Raw genomic sequence first — 7873 nt, 5'->3', positions numbered from 1 at the left:
ACGGAACATGGTCTGCAACTCCTCCACCCGTCGCTTTCCGTGCAAAGTCTCCCCTTCCATGAAACAAGGGGAGTCATGGTACTTACATCTCGGGCTTGGTGGGAGGATGAAGTGAGATTTGCATATTAGAACGTCGAGAGGAAGGCTTGGTCCATGACACGCACTGTTGAAATGTTTCTTGTTAGGATTGCTGCTGTGGTTACTATTTATTATTATTACTATCGTTGTTATTGTTATTATTATACCTTCAGTCTTGGAGCATCAGTTTGCTGCTACCAGATCTAAGTCTGGCCAGTCTTTGAATTTCCCAGCCTCATTTTCCCTTTCTTCCCCTTTGTCCAGGGAGATTTTCCCTTTTCCCCCAACCACACATCCTCCGCGGACATGTTTCAGCCAGCTGTCTGGTACATGGGAAGCAACTGATAGTTACTGGGCCCACTGATTCCATAATCCACTGGTCCTTTAAGATGCAGATTAGGTCTGGAACTTTTTTCCCATTGGCTTCAGTCCTCATAACATTGTCTTTCCTCCTACAGCCCGTGGAAGCTCAGCTCCTCTGTTAGCAGTTAAGCAAATGCCGCTGGTGTTCTTTCAATGTTCTGAGCGGCGCCCGATGTCACATTGGTTTACGACAGGCGGGCGTGCCCAGCCCTGCATGGTTACAGAGATACAAAGATGAATAAGAGTGTCTTCACTCTTCAACTAGATTTTATGGTCAAGTATGAAGGTGCTAAGGATTCTCGATTTATCCTCTCAGTTGACAAATACTAAACACCTGTGGTGGTAAAAAGGATGGTTTATTCCTGCGTCTGCCTCTTCCTAGCTGTGAAGACTCGAGCAAATTATTTAACCTCTCTGAGCCCATTTCCTCATCTGGAAAATAGGGATGATACTAATATTCCCATGTTGTGAGGGTTGAGTTAATACAAGCAGAGCTTGATAAATGCTTTCTATTTATATTATTCATTATAATTTGGGGGACCAATGGTCAAGCAATTTCCAGTTTGCTTGGAATTGAGGAGCTTCGGGAGGACATGGGGTTTTCAGGGCTAAAATCAGGAAAGTTCTGGGCACCTGGGGTTGAGTTGGTCATCCTGATAGAATCCTGTATTTTTGATAATAGTATTTATTATTATAGATGATAATGTCTAAAATAGCTTATCTTTATTATTACAGATGATAAATGTCTGCTGAGTGATGCCAGACCACACTTTCAAAGAGCATATAGTCTGGGAGGAGATGCAAAAGAATGACAAAAATAACACAAAATATTTAGTAACACGTGAAAAAGCTAGAAAGTTTACTCAAATAAAAATATCTACCCTAGGAGGCGCCCCAAAGAGTGTTTCCTCGAGCAGAGAGTCGAAAAGTATTTGTTGAATGACTTGCAAGATGGTCGAGCACAAATGGAGGGCTCCGTATTTATCGGGTCAAAGAAGCTGTTCTAGTCCCCTCCCCCCTTTTTCTAAAGCCAGAGGAATGGTGTTCTATTCCCATGGACTTGGATTTCCATGGCTAAATATTAAGAAGAGGATGTTTGCTTGCTTTTTTTTTCCCCCTCTCTTGGCATTAGGGTTGTTCAAGTCCTCATTTCAGTGAGAAACATCTCGCCAGTATCCCCAGGTACTGTGTTTCAGGGTAGGGGAAAGCCACTCATTTTGATCCTGCAACAGCCCTCCCGCTGATTCATTCTCTCCCCAAAGGTGAATGTGCATTGCGTTCAGAGAGCGGCCACCCTTCCCTTGAAAGTGTCTAACAGAGCACCCCACAGTGTTAGTAGATTCTTGGTACAAAAATAGTGATTCTCCAAGTGTGGCCTCCCACCCAGTAGCAGCCACATCACTGGAGAACTCATTAGAAATTCGCATTCTCAGGTCCCACATCAGACCTCCTGCGTCAGCCCTCCAGGCTCACTTTTGAGAAACACTGCGCCAGACAGAGGAAGCCAAAGGAAGTCTTCTGTAAAAGAGATGTAGGGGTGCTTTTTTACTCTCTAAAGCTTAAAATACTGAGAGGTTCAGTTTTTATTTAATGACTTTTTAAAAAAAGATTTTATTTATTGATTTATTTGACAGAGACAGGGAGAGAGGGAACACAAGCAGGGGAGTGGGAAAGGGAGAAGCAGGCTCCCCGTGGAGCAGGGAGCCCGATGTGGGGCTCGATCCCAGGATCATGACCTGAGGCGAAGGCAGAGGCTTAACCTACTGAGCCACCCAAGCACCCCAGTGTGTTCACCTGTTTTAATGTTAAACCTATTTCTTATGAACGAGTTAAGTTATAGGGTTAAGCACTTCACTCCTTGTATGGCTGGATCTTATTCCACTACTTGGATCTACCACGTTTAGCTTATCCGTTCATTGGTCGTTGGACATCTGGTTGTTTCCACCTTTTGGCTATCCTGATGAGTGCCCACAGGGGCTTTTTAAGGCATCTTTATCTGGGAGGGTCATCTTAACAGGAAATGCTCTTCCACACACAAACCATAAACATAAGTCTCCACTAGAAAATAGGGACAAAAGGCCATCCGTCCAGATGCCAGCCTCTCCCCCAGAGAGAAGACAGCCATTCTGAGACAGGCTCTAAAGACCTTACTCACTTTAAAAAAAAAAAAAAAAAAAAAAGATTTGATAGAGACACAGTGAGAGAGGGAACACAAGCAGAATGAGTGGGAGAGGGGGAAGCAGGCTCCCCGCCAAGCAGGGAGCCTGATGCAGGGCTCGATCCCAAGACCCTGAGATCATGACCTGAGACAAAGGTAGAGGCTTAACCCACTGAGCCACCCAGATACCTCACTTTAACTGTTTGTGAAAAAAATGAAACGTCTGTCCTAAATTGAAAGCAGGTGTTTAATTCCTGTCTTTGCATATGGATCCACATCTTCCTGCCTCAGGGCCTTTGCACTTGCTCTTCCCCCAAATATTTTTATAGATTCCTTTCCTCACTTCCTTCAGGTCTTTGCTCAGTGTAACTTCACCAGAGAGACCTTCACAGACCTGTATCAAATAGTACCCTCTGACGATCTCCATCCTCTTTCCTTATTTTTTCTTTCCACACTGCATTCTAAATGTATTTGCCTGTCCCCAGTTAGAGGTATGCTGTTTAGTACCAGAGCCACTAGCTACCTGTGGCCAACCTTGAAATGCAACGGGTCTGGAACGAAATGTCCAGGGTTTTAAAAAAAAGGGGGGGGGAGGCAACTTACTAAAAATTTTGCATTGGTTACATACTGAAATAACCTTTTGGGTTAAATTGTATTATTAAAGTTAATTTCACGTTTTTGTATTGTTTCATTAGGACAGCGCTACTCCAGAACATAAGCTAGAGCAGGGTTGTCTGTCTGACTCAGACGCAGCTCTAGCTCGGAAAGAAGCTCAATAAATATTTGCTGGACAAAGGACTCCAAAAGTAGAATGCCGGTCTTTTTCTTCTCCTCTCTGTTCTGTCTACCCCAGGGATCCATTTTCGAAATCAACTAAACTTTACTGAGGTATCATTTATGCAAACGTCACCCATTTTAAGTGCACCATCCAAGAATTTCTAGTACATCCACCCTGTTGCACAACCATCGCCGTAACTCACTTTTAGAATCTTCCCATCACCCCAGTCCGATCCCCTCGTGCTCAGGTACGGCGGATCCCCAGTCCCAAAACCCAGGCAACCGCAAAGCTATTTTGTGTCCTAGGATGTTCAGCGTTCACTTTCTAGGGTATGAATTCCCGTCTCCGCTATTCCAAGGTTCAAACTCCTGGACCCGTCAGCGCCCTCCAGACACTGCTCACCCCGTTTCCACCCCTCCCTCAACATGGCCCAGCACCGAGCCGGACTCACAGACGGCCGGGAGCCGCCACGTCGAAGCGGGGCAGCCCCGCATCGTCCCAGCCCACTGAAGGGCTGGTCTCCGTGTCTCCCGCTCGCGCAGCGGCTGCCTCGGGAACACAAGAGGCTGCCTCGCTGGGCTCCACAACCCGGCCAGGGCGGCCCCCGCCTCGGAGCTCCCACCGCCGGCCACCGCCGCTCGGAGCGGCCGCAGGGAGCCCGAGTACCCCGCCGCTGCGTTCTAAAGCCGCCCTCCAGGAACAATGGCCGGGGCTGCCGGCCTCCCGACCTCCCGGCCTCGGTGTGGGTGCGGGTGTTGGGGGGCCGGCCCCTCCCCCCGCCGCCCCTTCCCGGGCTCCGCCTTGACACTCTCCCGCCCTCAACGGCCCTCCTCGCAAAATGGCGACCAACCGCCTCCTTTCCCGCCCGCCGCTGGTCACCTGACCGCACCAAAGCCCCGCCCCGCGCGTGGCCCCGCCCCTCGGCGGAGGCCCAATAGCTGCGGAGACTTCGCCGCCGGGCGGCACGCGCCGGGAGCCCGGGCGGCGCGAGGGGCGCGCGAGGCCGCCCTGGGCGCCGTGAGGCGACCCGCAGCCACGCACGCGCGCCCGCGCCGCGGGTGAGCCGGCCGCTCCGGGGGGCCGGCCGGGGTGCGCGTGCGCGCCCGGCCGGCGGGCAGCGCGAGGGAGGCAGGGGGCCGCTGGGAGGCCCGCCAGGCGCGAGGCTCGAGGCCGGCGCGCGAGCCCCCGGGGGCGGGTAAAACCCGGTTGCTGCTGCCCTTGCCCCTTCCCTTTCCTCCCTACCCCCCCTTCCCGCCCCTCCTCACTTTTCAACCCCTCCCCCCCTTTTAAAATCTAATTCGTTTATATATTTGTTTTTTAGGGGGTCCATCTCCTTTTCGAGGAGCGCACCAGGCGCCGCGGGCGCCCCTCACCCCGCGTCACGCACGCACCTTCTGCACCCCAACAGCTCCGGGCCCCGCTGCACCCCCGCAGCCACTTCCCCCTTGGAGAAGACTCTCCTCCGGGGTCCCTGGTCCGCTGCATCCCCTTTCTTTCCTCCCCCGCCCCGCAGGCCCCAACTGCCCCCTCACAGCTCCCCAGCTCGCGCCTTGGGGCCCTACCGACCTCCGCACTTTCTGCACCGAGGCCTTGCATTCACCCTAGCTTCCAGGCCTTCTGCTAAAAATCCCCTTTTTTTCTGAATAGGGGACCAAGATTTGTTTATTTTTAGGATCTTCCAGCAAAAACAAAAATCTCTCCTCTCTTCTTTGATTATACCCCTCGCCCTCCTTTTAGGAACTTCCTCTAGCAAAAAAAAAAAAAAAAAAAAAAAAAAAAATATATATATATATATATATATACACACACACATATATGTATGTGTATATATATATATATATATATATACACACACACACACATACATATATATACATGTATTTTTCATTTCCAGATTCTTCCTCCATTAAGGATCACTTTTCAACAAAAATTGTTTCTTTCCACCAAGAGTCCCTCTTTTTGTAGTCTCTTTCCGCTGATAACAGACCAACTCGGTGCTTCCAATATCTCATGTGATATTTGTTTTTCCAACCCTTTTCAGCAAAAATCCTTTTTCATCACCAGTTCTACCCCAATTAGGCTTTTCCCAGCAAAACCCTCCAGGTCCCTTACCAAGGAAGAACAATAAGGAAAGGAAGAAAAAAATAGATTTCCCTTAACAACAAAGCCCCTGTACCATCTAGATTGCCCCGATTTAGTATTGCTTTCTTCCTTCTTCCAAATATTGCCCATCTTTCCCAATTTCACACCTGTGTGCTTGCTTCTTTGGGGACCCAAGTTCTGAATGCCTCTTCCTTTCCACCACCTGCTTTCAGGGCAAAAGAAGTTGGATGAGTGTCCTGAATTTACTACCCAGAATTCCAGGAGGAAATAGCCAGTGGTCTGCCGCTCACCTGAATCCCCTCTCTGAGGGGCTTAACCTGGGCCCTCCTGTTCCTTGGAGATTTGCTCGTTTGCTCTTCTCCTGGTGAGTTTTCTTCTTTTGTCCTTGTCCAAAGATTGTCAGATGGATTCCTTTCTTTCTCAGAAGGGTTTCTAATCGATCCAAGAGTCTCTGCAGGGATGGTGAAACAATTACAAGTTGCTGCTTTGGGAAGTCAGATAAGGAAAAGGTTTTTTGTAGTGCAAGCTGACTTCTCTGGAGGAATGTAGACATTTCTTAAACTGATGTATGTTTCATTGTTGATTGCAAAAATGCTACCCCCCACCCCACTGCCATGGCTCAGGGTAGCAAGTTAGATACCTCCAGGGACAGGCAGGTGAAGGCCTGCAGTGTGGTATGTCAGACTGTGTGCCCCATCTAAGGGATACCTACCAGTCAGTGGAAATGCCGGGACACTGTTGCCAGAACTTAATTTTGTTTTTTGTTGTGGTGGTGGTTTTTTGTTTTTGTTTTTGTTTTTTTTAAGACATCTATTTATTTATTTGACAGAGAAAGAGAGATCACAAGTAAGCAGAGAAGCAGGCAGAGAGAGAGGATGAAGCAGGCTCCCCGCCGAGCAGAGAGCTGATGTGGGGCTCAACCCCAGGACCCCGAGACCATGACCTGAGCCAAAGGCAGAGGCCCTAACCCACTGAGCCAGCCAGGCGCCCCTGATTTTTTGTTTTGAGACGAGACCAGAACATTTTCTTTATTTGAAGCCTTAAATGGTGATCATGAATTTCAAAGGCATTTAAAGAGCGTGAAGCCCTTACAAAACATGCCACTGGCCATCACTATGGAATATTTGCTTTAGGGTTTCTTTCTGTGTTCGCCACGTGTGCACATGCAGGACTTTTCCTTTTTAGAGCTGCAGTTCTCAAACTTTTTGGTCTTAGGAGCCCCTTATACTTAAAAATCATTGAAGACTCCAGAGAGGTTGTGCGTACAAACTATATATGCTGATATTTGGTGCATTGGAAGTTTAGTGAGTTTTTAAAATATTTATTCATTTAAAAATAACATTAATAAACTCATTGTATATTAACAAAGTTGATTATTTAAAAAAATTTTTTTTCAGAAGACTGTATTTTAGAACACGAAAAATCTGGTGAGAATAGTGGCATTGTTTTATGCTTTTAGAATCATCTGGAATCTCATATCTGCTTCTGCATTCACCCTTTTGAGGTATTCCCTGTAGCTTCTGGAAAGTTTCACTGAGAATGAAAAAGGCAGATAATGTCTGAATTTTATTATGAAAGTAGTTGTGACCTCGAAGACTCGCTGGAAGGCTCTTGAGGACCCCAGGGCTCCCCACCCCCTCCCACCTCCCTTTAAAAACTGCTCTTCTAGATGTTAATGCTTTTTTGCATTTTATGCTAAGATCAGCTTTTGGAATGAGAAGCTCTGAGGTCTCTTTTCCTCCCTTAGTTAATTCTCTGTAAAAAATTTTCCTGGAAAGCATAGTCTTTGCCTTCTGATTCCTCCATGTCTTCTTTCTCTCTCCTGATGTAAGGTGTAAATCTGCTCTTTTATTTTTATTCTAAGATTTTATTTATTTATTTGACAGAGATCACAACTAGGCAGAGAGAGAGGAGGAAGCAGGCTTCCCGCTGAGCAGAAGCCCGATGCGGGACTCAATCCTAGGACTCTGGGATCATGACCTGAGCTGAAGGCAGAGAGGCCTTAACCCACTGAGCCACCCAGGCGCCCCTAAATCTGCTCTTTTAATGAGCGATCAGAGGAGAAGAGTTAACCCTCTTGTCAGAATTATTTTGGTTCCATGGCCAGGGGGAGGGAGTGTCCTTTGGTTGTTCAGCTTAAGAAACTAGCTACAGAATGTAGGGCAGGAGTCCCAGGCTCAGGGACGGAATCCTCGCATACAAAGTGGTTACCTGGCAGGGCTTTGACGTCAGATTCCCCCAGGGAGTCAAAAACCTTGATTTTGAAAACAAAACAAACAAAACAAAAACAAAACCCCAAAACCTTGATTTTGGGCAAGTTACTTTACTTCTCTGCACTTTATTTTCCTCATCTGTAAAATAAGGTTAAAAAGAGAGGATGTGCCTGAAAGGGG

The 7873-nt window shown here is 47.7% G+C and overlaps 1 protein-coding gene across 4 annotated transcripts in view; it reads left to right on the top strand.

Moving 5' to 3' along the window:
- The first annotated feature begins 4355 nt into the window (after positions 1-4355).
- The window catches only part of ZNF541 (zinc finger protein 541), a 41364-nt gene continuing 37846 nt past the window's right edge, over positions 4356-7873 (top strand). The window contains exons 1-3 of one of the 4 annotated variants that reach the window (XM_032839308.1): positions 4356-4435; positions 4699-4851; positions 5693-5844. The gene's annotated coding sequence lies outside the window, so the exon portion shown is untranslated. Of the gene's footprint in view, positions 4436-4485; positions 4573-4698; positions 4852-5692; positions 5845-7873 lie in introns of those variants that run through there. The other 3 variants (XM_032839309.1, XM_032839311.1, XM_032839310.1) reach the window with 3 other exon arrangements.

This window comes from Lontra canadensis, unplaced genomic scaffold (assembly GCF_010015895.1).
Source record: "Lontra canadensis isolate GAN:19392208 unplaced genomic scaffold, GSC_riverotter_1.0 scaffold107, whole genome shotgun sequence".
In the NCBI taxonomy this organism is placed as follows: Eukaryota; Metazoa; Chordata; class Mammalia; order Carnivora; family Mustelidae; genus Lontra; species Lontra canadensis.
This window is presented reverse-complemented; position numbering and strand designations above follow the sequence as displayed.